General features: G+C 43.9%; 1 pseudogene; it reads right to left on the minus strand.

Moving 5' to 3' along the window:
• Positions 1-11,554: 11,554 nt before the first annotated feature.
• On the minus strand, positions 11,555-12,901 carry LOC121149325 (annotated as a pseudogene).
• Positions 12,902-13,520: the final 619 nt, after the last annotated feature.

A 13,520-nucleotide genomic window follows, 5' to 3' on the forward strand; every position in this document is an offset into this window, starting at 1 on the left:
ACTGGGGCAGCATGTATTTGAACTGCTCTGCAGAGGAGAGATTCCTGAATCCACAGCTGGCACCAGAGGAAGCTCCAAGGTGGCAGCAGTCACTGAAAAAAGGCTACAAGATAAGGGGAGGGTTGGGAATATTTCAGTGTGTGTGTGTGTTGGCTGGATCCAAACTGCTTCTCACACTGAAATGTGGGAATATTCCACTGAATACAATGATCAAATATCAGAATGAACTTTTCGGGAGAAGTCAAGGTGGAGAAGAACAGGTAATATATAAGTGAAAGAAAGGACCGAACCAGCAGGGAAGTAAGGAAGGAAGAAGGAAGGAAGGAAGGAAGGGAGAGGGAGGAAGGGAATGAGGGATGCAGGGACCGAGGGAGAGAGGAAACAAAAAGAATAAGCAAAAGCATGTTAATGAAATCTCATTACAAAGAAACAGAGCCAAACAGAAAGGCTAGAGTACTGCAGAGGTAAATGAACAAACAAGAGACTTATCCCAGCCAAAATGAAAGGGAGCCCAATAGAGAATGAATTTCACAGAACAAACCACAGATATATAAGAATAATTGAGGTCCATTTGAATATTCTAGCCCAAATGGGTCTCAGTACATGAGCTCTACATTGTAATTACTTCTATTCCATCAGGAATTTATAATCAGTGTTTAAGTTTTCAACAGCAAAACCTGTCTAGGATTATATCTGTGTACAAATCGACACACTTTTTCCACCAAGGATGTTAGGCAGATTCTGAGAGACTTGGTCTAGCCTCAACGCTCTGATGCAGATCTTAGTAAGAGGCATGGTAGGTGCCTGGGATGGGGAGAATGGAACAAGCACATCACTCGGCTGTACTCGAGGAGCCTTGTGAAGGGTGGCCACTTTCTATCCAGGATCTAATTATAACTCCAGGGACAAATATAGTTAAAGAGAAGGGACTCGTGCTCACCTGGGGTTCAGGTCTGAATGCTCTAAACAAAACATGAGATAACCTTTCCTAGTTTTACCCACATTATTTCTCTTACCCTGACACTTAGTCCTAGGCTGCTGATGAGAAGCCAACAAATCTTTCCAAAATGCTAGGTTCCTGAGGCCACACGATCCCACACCTATGGGATCTGAATCTCCACTAACACGTCAGTTAATCAGTTTAAGGCACTACTGAATGGCAGTAGACGACCCGTTCAGTGCAGTTCGTGTTAAGAGGGTGATTTGACATCTCATGCGACAAAGAATCCAGGGCAGCTGAGTGTTGTCTAAAGGAGGAGATCACCAACATTTCCAGGAGCAGGAAGACTTCCATCGTGGCCATCTTCAGTGGTTTCACATTTGTCCCAACACCGGTTCCTTTGTGGTTGCAGGTGGCTGACTTCTGCTCATCTCTTTACACAGCATACTCAGATGGAAGTTACCTTCTTTCGTTGTCAGCTGATGTTGTCAACTTCCTCTTGCCAACCTTTTATCACAGACACATTTCTAAATGAAGTTCCTGGTTACAGAAACAAAATGAGCACAATTTATAGCCGATTAGGATTCTCTGCTTTGCCTTCTGTCAGAATTTAGTCTCACCTGAAAATACAGCCACCTTGTTAGAAAATAATGCTTTGGAAGAATGTTGCTTAGATAGGTAACAAGAATAAAACACCAAAATATGCATGTGTTAAAATTCTCTGGTAATTATTACAAAGAACATGGGTTTGGGATTTGCTGGTTTTCTAGTGTCTTCTCTCCTTTGAGAAGACTCCCTGGTACGTGTTAAAGTACTAAAAAAAAAACAGTAAACATTTGCCTGTTATTCTGTCAGTTTATTTCTCAGGCCCAGCCTCAAAACCTAAGCAGGCAGAAGAAAGATTTAATCCTATCTAACCTTGGAATGACCACGCTATTAGAAATATACAGCATTTTTTATACCAGGATACAGAATTTAATATAAAGAATTACTTGGGAGGATGCTGGGTGAGTAAAGAATATTAAGGGAATTCTGAGTTAAATAACTCAAAGATAAATTAGTTGTGAAATAAAGACAAAGTATATGTGGCTATCAGCTTGGGAGCAAAGAGAGGGCACTTCACAGTGGTTGGGTTCAGAATCCCGACGAGGAACACTGACTTGGAGGCTGCCCAACATTCCAAAAGGGCTTACAGAAGCTTACAGAGAAATCATGATTTTAGTTAGGCTTACTCCTGAAGAGTGTTGTCTACCCTGACAATACTTACTGCTGATTCCTTCAAAAACTAGAGGAGTCTAATACAGACAACATCTTAACACGAGTGACTACATTTATACAGTCTGTTCTAAGTTATTATGCCTTTATTCACCCAGAGAAGCAGCTGAATCACCTTGCTTCATGAGGTGACAGCACATATCTACCTGCTAAAGACAAAGGGTCACAAGGTGTCCCCCTCCTGCCTGTCTCACAGGCACCTGTGACCTGAAACCTGAGCACACTGAGTGTGGACATGACACACTTCTCAAAGTCAGAGTCCCAGATATAGACAAGGCAGTTTTGGATATGGCTTTCCTAGCTGTGGACTTGAAATCTTCTAGTTCATTAAAATGTAAGTATTTTACTTATTTATTTTCAAAAAGGAGAGACAGAGAAAGGAAAGAAGTAAAAAAACAGAGCGAGCTCCTATTTTTGGTCCATTTTCCAGTGCCAACAATAGCCAAGCCTGGAAGGGGCTGTAAGCTAGAAAAAGAGCACTCAACCCAGCTTTCCCCTGTGGCTACCAGAAACCCAACTACCTACGCCATAACTGTGGCCGCCCCTGGTCAGCATTATCAGGAAGCAAAAATCAGGAGCCAAGCGTGGAATCACACTCGGGAACCTAATCAGTATTCTAGTTGGCATCTTAACCACCAGAACAAACACCTATCCTATGTTTATATCTATTAAATCAAATGCCTGCAACCACTTTTGTTCTTTTAAATTGCTAAGAATAAACAGGATGCTCCAAAAGGCTTGCTGAAATGGAACTAAAAGGCTAGTTTATTTTAGTGATCGATTTTTTAAATCCATGCAGTATTTTCAAAAGATGAATTTTTTCTGAACTGCTTGAATACCTTATGTACCAATTTGACATTTTTTGCAGAGAAATAAACTTATCTTTTAATTTCAATTTTTATACATTATGTGAAGTATGCTTACATATGGAAATAATGAAGAAATATATTGGTAAAGCATATGATCTTGATTGGGATTTCATCTCAGAGTAATTAAAGGATTGATTTTGTTTTGTCAGCAATAGAGAAAGTCTGAGTCTGGAGTCAATAAAGCATTTCATTTTCCAACTCTACTTCTTACTTATCAGCTTGCACAGAGGAAATTTGCAAAGTAACACTGAATTCATCTCTGCACATCAGCCTTTTGTGACCGGGTTGCTGGCTCTGCTCTTTAAACGTCCATAGAAACCACTTTCACAGGGACCACAACAGAAGGGGAATGTAAATAACTCCAGGGGGAAATAACTGGACTGTGTCTTTTTACCCTATGAATTGATTTTCCTCTCCTACTTATCATAGAGCTATGACAGACACCAGAGATGTAAGAAGAAAAAGAGAGAGAACATAATCTAACCCTCAGTAGCACTGTTGAGATGCTCATTTCATTCTCAGGTGTTAAACAAACAAAACATCTACTACTTGCTACTCTTCACACTCCAGCCCATCAGAAAAACACTTAACATGAGCATCGAGGCCCTGTTACCACATACACACATACAGGAAACAAATTATATTGCACTAATGGCTGTGGGGAGCTGCATCTCCAGCCCTCCATGCTTATCCAATAAAGACCTCAGATGTGCCACTGAACTGAAGCTGCCTTTTGCAAACAAACGAAATTTTGGTAACTTGGTCCAGCTGTGTTTCTTAAATGCAATTATGGGACTTTCTTCACTCTTGGAATCCATAGAATTTGTTGCATGTGATGGAGAGTTCAGCTCCTACCTCCTCTGTGTAGCTAACTTAAGTAAACTCTCTGGGGCTTCAAACAATGCCAAGTAAGCAAAATATGAGTCTGTTTTGAGACGGCACCTGAAGCACGCTGTCTGGTGACAACTTCATCCATTATGAGGAGAGACACTGAGGAGGAAGGCAGCAGATCGGTGCTTGGAGGCGGGGTCCTCCGGTCTCTTTACTACTTGACTTAAATTTCTTATGTCCTTCTACTTCTCATTCCTGAGTAGAGAAATTCTAGAAAGAAAGATCTAGAGGACAAGAAAAAGCCTAACATACAGGCTAGAGAGAGCCCCTATGCTATTTATCCCAAAGACCATTTGCAAGTCCTTTCTACAAAAGGCAATAGGCAAATCCTGCTGAAGTCTGCATGAGGACTCCCTTTGATATCATCTGTGGCACAGCAAATGTGTGACCCTGCTATTCCAAGGGTTTCTGTCATTGGAGCCATTAAAAAGCACTATATTTTTTTATTTGTCTTCAAGTGTTACTTGTTGCCTTTACAGGGCCTGGTCTCCCAAGGGTTAACTCCACAGCTTAGCTTGTTTCTCAAAGGGTAACAGGATGCACAATCTTGGCCTGATACATTTAGGCCCTGGCTTAACCACAAGTCCCTGCTTCACTGCTTCCAGTTTATCAAGATGCCTCCAGGAGATCTTAGGAGCTGCTTGAGCATTGGGAAAACACTGTGAGGAACTAGAGAGTATAAAAGGAAGGCTAGAGTTCAATAAAGCAGCATCCTCTGCAAGAATGACCCAGTGGGTGTTGTCTTCTTTGTAACCCTAGTCTTTCTGCTTGACTCAGGGTACACGATGACATAGGTGTTGCTGACAGCCTTAATTCTGTCATCCGCAGTCCTTCTGGTTTCAGGAACAGAAGGCCAATGGGCTCTTGGCCTACGGAGTGAGAATCGAGTCTACTATACAATCCCCATGATAATATCTCCGACCTAGAATCCCAGTGGCAGCCTCCATTCTAAGAGATGAATTGCCCAGTCCAGAGTACACTGTCTTTCCCTGTTCAAGTATATGATACATGGGCTGCAGAATGAGCCCTTTCCGTGAGTCTAATAAATGCTCCCTGTGAATCTAAGAAATCGCTTTGCAATTCTTGGTTAGACCAAAGCAATTAATTCCAAATCACAAACATTTATAGTTTCTGAAATGTTTGCAAATCCATAATTTAAAATGATATATTTAGTAGTTATTAAAGATACATGTGCAAATGATATTGTGTGTAAAACTTGTAAATGGTCCAGACAAGCAACCTTGATACTCCTGATCTCCAGTTGGGCTGGCACCTGTCATAACAGGTTAAGCCTCCACTTCCAGTAAAGATATCACATAGGGTGCTCCAATTCCAATCTAGATCCATGGTCATGTTAGCAAAGCAAGGGAAGATGCTGAGTTCCTAGGCCCTCCACACCCACATGGGAGACTCAGAAGAAGCTCCAAGCTCTTAGCTCCAGCTCAGCCCAACCATGGCCATTACACCCATTTGAATAATGAGTCAGCAGCTAAGGGATTTCTTTGTCTGCCTCTTTCTCTTCTCTCTTTCTCTCTCTGCAATGCTGCCTTTCAAACCAGTGCCCATACGGGATCCCAGCGCTTTCAAGGTGAGGCCATCACGTCGGGCCCTATTAGTGTTATTTTAAAACAGCTAGCACTTATTAAAAATGTGCTAGACTTTAAGTCTATTGGCTTTATACATAATACTCTTTACAACCACCTTCTTACACAAACAATATGTCTTTATTTTATAAGAGGAGGCATAAATACCGGGGTGAAGTAACGCATCCAATATCACAAAATTGAGGGATGTGCAGCAAGAATTGAACTTCAGTCACTTTCACTCCAGACCAGGTACTTAATAAGTGGACATGCAACTCTCTGAGGAATTATGCATTTGATGAAATCCCCAAAATTCTAAATGTGACTGCAGACTGCATCACGTAAGCTTACAGGGTCACACTGTTCCAGTGGAAAATCAGTTACAGCACTGAGTTCTAGCAGTGCCAATATATGAGCATTTGGAAGCATTTGTCTCATGATGAAGTCATTCTATCATGATCATTAATCTCATGAGGAAAACATATATCAGTGTGGAGATACCGTGTAGTCCAATGGATGCATAGAGCAAAGAGAACTTCCTGCGACTTGGGACATGTGTTTTATAACGGTTTAGACAGCCTCCACTCCAATTCATATTTTACTATTTTTAATTGGATGTTGAAAATGAAAGCATGTTTGAGTGCTGAAAGCATAAAATGATGAAAATATGAGTCAACATTCAGTAGAATTTCTAGTATAGAGCTCGCCTGTGTGTCAAAGGGAATGGATGACTAGGTTCTACAGCACTCAACTCATATGTCTTCTCCGACTTTATCACTGTCCTGGGAACTAATCAAGTCATTTCACAGTGCAGAGCAATGCAGAACCTTGCATTCAATGTACTCTATTGTTTGATGAGTGAATGAGTGATCCACACACAGAGAATAACATGGGGCCTGACACACAGCAAGGGCTCAGTAATCTTAACTGGCATGCTAAAGTGTTTCATGATTCTTTGCTTTTCCACTCAAGCTGGGATTCCTTGGCCAATCCGTGGCATACACACAAATTCTACCCTTCCCACTGTGCCCTGACACAGCCACGCCTTGCACGAAGCTTCGTAACGGCCTCCTAACTTGTCTCCCGCATCTGCTCTGTGCCTTTCTGACAATTATCAGAATATCTGCACATCAGTGGGATATCCCTAATCTGAAATAGAAAAATTAACAGTCTGAATTTTTTCAGCATTGACATGATGTCACAAATGAAAAAGTCCATTCAATGAAACTTTACTTAACTAAAAATTATAAAGTATGAAGTTACCTTCCAGTTAAATGTCTGTGATATATAAAATACAGATGTGCTATATGAAATATAAAATCATTTTCTATTTAGATAGCAATCCAAGGATTTGTCGTTACTCATTTGCAAACATCACAAGGTCAGAAATTAGAAACACTCTGGCCCCAAACATTTTGGGTGGGTGACACCGAACCAGTATCACTCGGAACATTTTTCCTCGCTGCTCCAGAATGCTCTGGGAGTTTACCATCTTGAGAAAACCTTAAACGCTACAGTGACTTAATGCATCACCAGCCGTGATCACCATTTTCTCTCTCATTTTCACGGTGGCCTACAGTATCCTTCTCTGCCCAGCACCCTCCCACATTAGTGTACTCTGTTAATTTTACATACACATTCTTTTAGTCTCCTGCTCACTGGTGACAAACTCCAGAGGAAAAGAATTGGCTCTGACCCCAGTGGCTGTACAGTAGCCTCTTTATAACTTTTTTTTCAAACTAATAAGTGCATAAGGAGTGGAAGCTTCTGTTTTTCAGTAAATGCTATCATTTTCAAGTGATAAAAAGAAACTAAGTAGTTAATAAAATATTGCAAGCAAAAAAGGAATGAATCGAAAGAGAACACAGCAGTGGAGAATAAAGCAAAAGGGGGAAGATGTGTGTGTGTGTGTGTGTGTGTGTGTGTGTGTGTGTGTGTGTGTGTGTGTGTTGGACCCAGGAAACCACTTACAGGACTACTGAAGAATGGAAATGTGAAAATGAGCACTGATTTAGAGATACGTACTCCTAAGCGCAGGACAAGGGCTTGGGAATCTATGAGAAGATACTTTTTGTATTGTGTCTTTCTCCTTGATCCTGTTTGCCACAATAGCTCTTCTGAAAAGCACTGTTGTTCTGCCACATTAACAAGGGGTCAGCTCCTGACCCTCCTGAGTTCACTCCTTCCTCCTAAGCAAAAATTCCAGAACACAAAAGTCATAATGATGGCCTCAAGATCAATGGAAGGAATTCAGCGTCATTCAGCAGTCAGCTGACTGCTAGTTAACTTTGAGAGGATCATTTTCTCTTGGCTTTATGCCGGCTATCACATAGGTAATAATGGTGAATGGCAAAGGAGCTAAACGAAGAGCAGGCCAGTGCATCATGGGCACCAGGATCCTCCGTGAACCTCACAGGAGAGGACAGAGTTTTTGCCATGGGTAGAGCTTTACTGTGTACAACATAGAAGTAGAAATCAGGACTGAGAGTCACTGAGGATGAGTCTAACAAAGCTGCATTTTCCTACTCCAGTTCATTATCAGGATTTTCGGTTCCCAGGTCAGGCATGTGTTTCTGGCCATGGGCAATAGGGACAGGACACACAGAGCCACCTTGTACCTGCACTTCTGTCACTCGGGATGCATTCTACACCACTGGGATCTCCCCCCCACCCCCCCCCCACACACACACCCAGCCCTGGCCAGATGCACATCATGCCTTTAGCGCATGGGGTGTTGTCAGGCATAATGATGAGCCATCTGAAAAATGACACCCATTCTAGGGTGTAAATGAGATAGCCGCCTGTCCCCAGTCCACAATGTGGAAGTAGAATCAACACAGTCCTTCAAAGCTGCAGCCTCTATCTTGCAATAGATCTCAAAATCAGAGATGAGACAGCTTCCCCTTCACCAGCCAGACGGCTCTGAACTTTCTCCCTCATCTACAATGATTACTGGCAGCAACTAACTCCAAGTCCTGACCTGAGAACTCCACAGCCCCACAGGTTGGTGGAGAGACAGAGGCCAAATCCTTCCTACAGCCAACAGAGCACCTTACAAAGCAGGGCAGGGCTGCCCAGCTCCCCATCCAGCAGGATACTGTTGACCTTTCCATAGAGAGGCCACATTGATGGGGTTCCCAGAACTCCCACACTGCCAGCACCTCAAGTGCGCAGTGCCCACCTCCCAGCACCTGGGGTGCACAGTGCCCCATCTTCTGTGAGCATGCAACCAGCTGCTTATACCTGCAGGATGCCAGGCTCAGAGGGAGCAGAGTGCCATTCCTGAGACTCACATTGCTATTTTAGCAACCTCCATGGGAGGAATGCCAGCAGACACAAACCTCCCTGGCAGCCAGGGAGAGTGGCAGTGCCCAGGAAAGCGGAGGCTATAATTTGTGCTGTGTGCGTTTTATTTTTTAACCTAGGATGCCATTTGGAAATCTGAAAGGGATGCCTCTCCTCAGGCGCCCCCTCCCCCAGCTGTCTTGATTAGTGGCTCTGCGTATGCTGGTCAGATCTGGGGATTAATGACAGCTAATTTGCCTAAGGTTGGTGCAGCCCAGGCAACAGACTTTGAGCAGCCAGCTTTCACGGCCATATGGGTGGAAGCAGCTGTTTCAATTACTTTCAGTGCCCAGATGTGTCAGACGAGCCACCAGTCCTCTGTGGGGTACATCAGCCGCACGGCAGCTAATTGCTTCAATTGCATGTGGAAGCCTGGTGCTGGGTACTGTGAAAGGGGTTTTGGGGACAGCAGAGTGCCAGCTGTCATCAGAGCTCACAACTTCAGCAAGCCAAGAGACCAACACTAGACAGGAGCTTCCTCTTACCTGACCTGATGAAATGTGGGCTGTGTGCACACATGGACACACAGGGACGGACAGGTACACACAGGGACAGACAGGTACACACAGGTAAAAACAGACATAGGGACACACATGGACACACAGGTACATACAGAAACACACATGGACATGCAGGTACACTGAAGTACAGACATGGAGACATACGGACACACAGTTGCACACATGGACGCATGTGGACACACATTAACACACAGGTACACATATGGACACATTATGTATGCACAGGTACACAGGGTACATGGGTACACACAGGCATGCAAATACAGACACAGGAACACACATGATGGACACACGGGGCACACATGGGCGCACAGGGACATGCAGGAACACACAGAGGTAGCTAACTAACCTGTCCCAGGCTATGGAATGGCTACTCCCACACAGACCCTACCTGCCAGGAGTGGTGGTTACCAAAGACACCAAAATTCCCCAACGCTCTTTGGCATACAATTCAGACTGGCTGTTTGTGTCCGAGGTTCCAATGCACATTTTAAAGGTTAACATCCCCACCCACCGTGTCCCCAGACAATGATCAATGAATCAATGTGTTATGTTTTCTTTTGTAACTGATTGAGGCTAAAGGGACGAAAATGAAAGGTCAGTCACCACCTACTCACCTCTCTACCATTCCGGACATTTAAGAAAGGAAATCAGACAAAAATATCAAACAAAGATGTATCTTTTCATTGTCTGAGGCAGGAGCAGCTATGGGAAAACCTGGGGCAATGAGAAAGCTGTTATCATCATCATAATACATCTATTTAGAAAGAGAACAAACATTTGTTTTGTGCTAATTCTATGGTAATCAGGGTGATTGTACTGTACTTTGCAAGTAGTTGTTGCCATGGTTATTCTAAGTAGTGTGTGGTTATTAATGGCCAGAAATAATCCACAGGATTCTCTTTGAGACCTTTCATCAGAAGCATGAGGACTCATTTCACCCTTGCACACCAATATTTCTGGAGCCCCAGAAAAATTCACTGTCTTTGAGCTCTGCATTCTGCAGCGCCAGACCTGATTGATGAAACAGTCTGCCCCCTTCTCATTGCTTCTTTTCAGAGTGTAGGTCTAGAATAATTCACAGAGCACAGTAGTGTTTTTCAAGTTCATCTATTACAGCACATATATTGATGCAAGTATATATATAAACACTGCATTGGAACGGCACATGAACAATGAGTGTCTAGGAATTGCTCCCCAGGGGTTAAGCCGCAGTCACAGGGTGTGAAGTGTCCATCTCAGGCCACTTGTAAACACTGACGCCCATCCACTGCTACCTCCTTGGATGAGTCTTTCTAGAATGATCCCTCGTAAACTGGCATGGGATGCTACATCTGCTGCAATCAGTACAAGCATTTGCAGAACTGGTAGTTTCTGATCTTGCTTTTCACTTCCGCTGTTAGAACATTTGTTACCCCAAACTCGTAGTTCAGTTCTCAAAATCTATTTTTTGACATTGAAATTTTAATTTATCTACATTTCTGCTTTCTTGTAACACTCAAAATGTTATCTAAACATTGTAAGCCAGATAAGTGTCTTTTGGACCCAGGATTGTGGTATGAACCATATTACACAGTGATGGTAGACTAATGCCTGCCTTTATGTTTTTCTGTCAACCTCTTGCTATCTGGCCGGGCTTATTTCAATCATTCTGAAATGATAGCTGAAACAATTACTAAGAACTAACCTAGTCATTTCTCTGAGTTTTGTGAGATGGCCCAGCACTGAGCCTGGCTCACAGAAATGTTCAAGCGTCAACATTCCTCTTTGCCCTTTGGTGGAGTGCCTCCTCTTCCACCACAGACAGAGCACCCTGTGACACATGACTCTAACCACAACAGGCCAAGCAAAAGACCATCTGGTAAACCGCATGGACTTCATAACCATCACCACCAACAGAAGACTGACTATGCACTTCTGGGACCACTGGGCTATCGGCTCCCTGTGGATGTTCCCCTTGTGCCTGCTTTCCTGACCAGGGTTTGAGGAAAGCAAACACCAAAAACTGAGTGGGCAGCTCCAGGGAGTCCATGAGGGCAACACTAACAAATGGACTGCAAAGGTGCTGCTAGTGGCTCTTGGGCAGGAGAAGGAAGAACTAGATGCAGGCATGGCTCTCAGTCAGCTTGCTCAGGTGAGCTTCAACCTCATCCAGTTTGGGAAGGGGTTGTTCATCACAAAGCTGGGGTGGCCCACGGCACAACCCAAATTGACCAGCAGGTCCTTGCAAGCAGCTTGTTGGGATGCCCATTCTTCAGTCAACAGTGGTCCACTGGGGCTTGATATGCACCTTCTCCACAGCATTGTCGTTGAACCATTGACATCAATCTCCACATCAAAGTGTTTGTTATACATCATGGCCTCTTCCTTCATCTGCTCAGGGGTCTTCCCAAGGATGATGCCCACACACTAGTGACAAAGATATTGCCTTCCTTGAAGGCTTTACCCACAGTAATCACTTCACAGTTTTCCATGCCGGCCTGTAGCGTGCCGATGGGTAAGCATGGTGATGATGACACAGGCCTGAAAAACCTTCAGGTCCTGGGTACATCCCTTTCCCTCAATGCCATGGTCTGTTGCCACTTCCACCTTGCCTGCAAGTATAGTGTATGTTGCGCACTGGATGCCATCTACAAGGGACACCCAGCAGCTGAAGTTGTCAAGCTTGCTCTTGGTAACAGAGTCACTGACGTTGAATACAGACACCTTAACATCATTTGGAGAGGTTATGAACCACAGCCATGGTGTCCTCAGAGGTGCCTCTGATGCCTGACGGGAGCTGTGGGTACTTGGTGTGGATAAGGTTGGAGAGCTCACTGCCATCGTTCAGGATTATGCTGAGGGGCTGGTACTCAATGCAGATACTCCTTGTCTGTTTCACCCTTGAAGACAGACACTGGAATGGTGCGCCTTGGAAGTGCCAGCTGCTATGTGGTCCTGGATGGGAAAAAATACTGCACTAGATCACTCTATCTCAGCACCCAGGGCAACAAGGGTCTCAATGATCATGGTGGTCTCCACGGTCATTTGTAGCTGGCTGCTGAAACAAGTGCCCTTCAGCGGCTTGGAGGCAAGTACATCTCCTGTGTGCATATCAGGCCTGATAGCTCATTGTGGGCACTGTCCAACACCTCATATGTTCACATAGCCAGACCAAGGTCAGTGACAGAGAAATTTGTCAGATATTCTGGTGGTAGCACTGTACATAGCAATGGACATGGGCAAAGTAGAGTCGGGCTTCAGGCAGGACTCGGGCATGAGGCTGCTAGTGTGGGGCATGCTCTCAAAGTCTTCTATGTTATTGATAGAAGCAAACTTCACAGCAGAGGCCTTTGGAAGTGATGAGAGTGCGGTAGGTGCTTGGAATAGAGCCCTTACCATCAATCCTGGCTCATCTGCATAGGCATTGGTGGACAGCTGCAGGCCCCCTCTCCCTGTCTTTTTCCACACAATACCCTTCGCTGCTTTTAACAACATCACCACAGGTGAGGTCCCCTGGACCTTCCTCAGTAGCTCAAGAGTTATGAGCCAAAGTGAAGCTAATAGAGTTAGCATGTTTCAAGTGTTTATAGCCATGAAAAGATAACACAAAGAGAGGACCATCAGAAACGATGCTTCTGAAGAAAAGCATCAAGGGGGCCGGTATCTGACACAGCCAATCAAATGCTATGGTGATGACCACATCCAATATCAGATGGCCTAGGGTTGAGTCCTGACTCAGGTTCTTATTCCAACTTCCTGTTAATGCATTTCCTGAGAGGCAGGAACTGATACTTCAAGTACTCGGTGCCCTGTTAACTTGAATTCTGGGTTTCTGCTTCAGCCTGGCCAAGAAGTAGCTAACATTACCATTTGTGGTTTGAAACAGCAGATAAAAGATCTCTGTGTCTGTCTGTCTCTTTTTTTTCTGTCTCTAGGCCTGTCACGTAATTAATTAATCAATTAAAAAAACATATCGTAAGAACTCTTGGAGACTGATTGCAAGTGAGCTGCAAGAGATTAAAGTAATTGTGTTCCTTAACTTCAGACAAATGACAACAGCTTTTTCTAAAACCAGGAAGACAATATACATCTTATCTATTGATTGTGGCAAAAT

This window comes from Ochotona curzoniae, unplaced genomic scaffold (genome assembly GCF_017591425.1).
Source record: "Ochotona curzoniae isolate NIBS_2020 unplaced genomic scaffold, NIBS_Ocur_1.0 scaffold_4701, whole genome shotgun sequence".
Taxonomy (NCBI): domain Eukaryota; kingdom Metazoa; phylum Chordata; class Mammalia; order Lagomorpha; family Ochotonidae; genus Ochotona; species Ochotona curzoniae.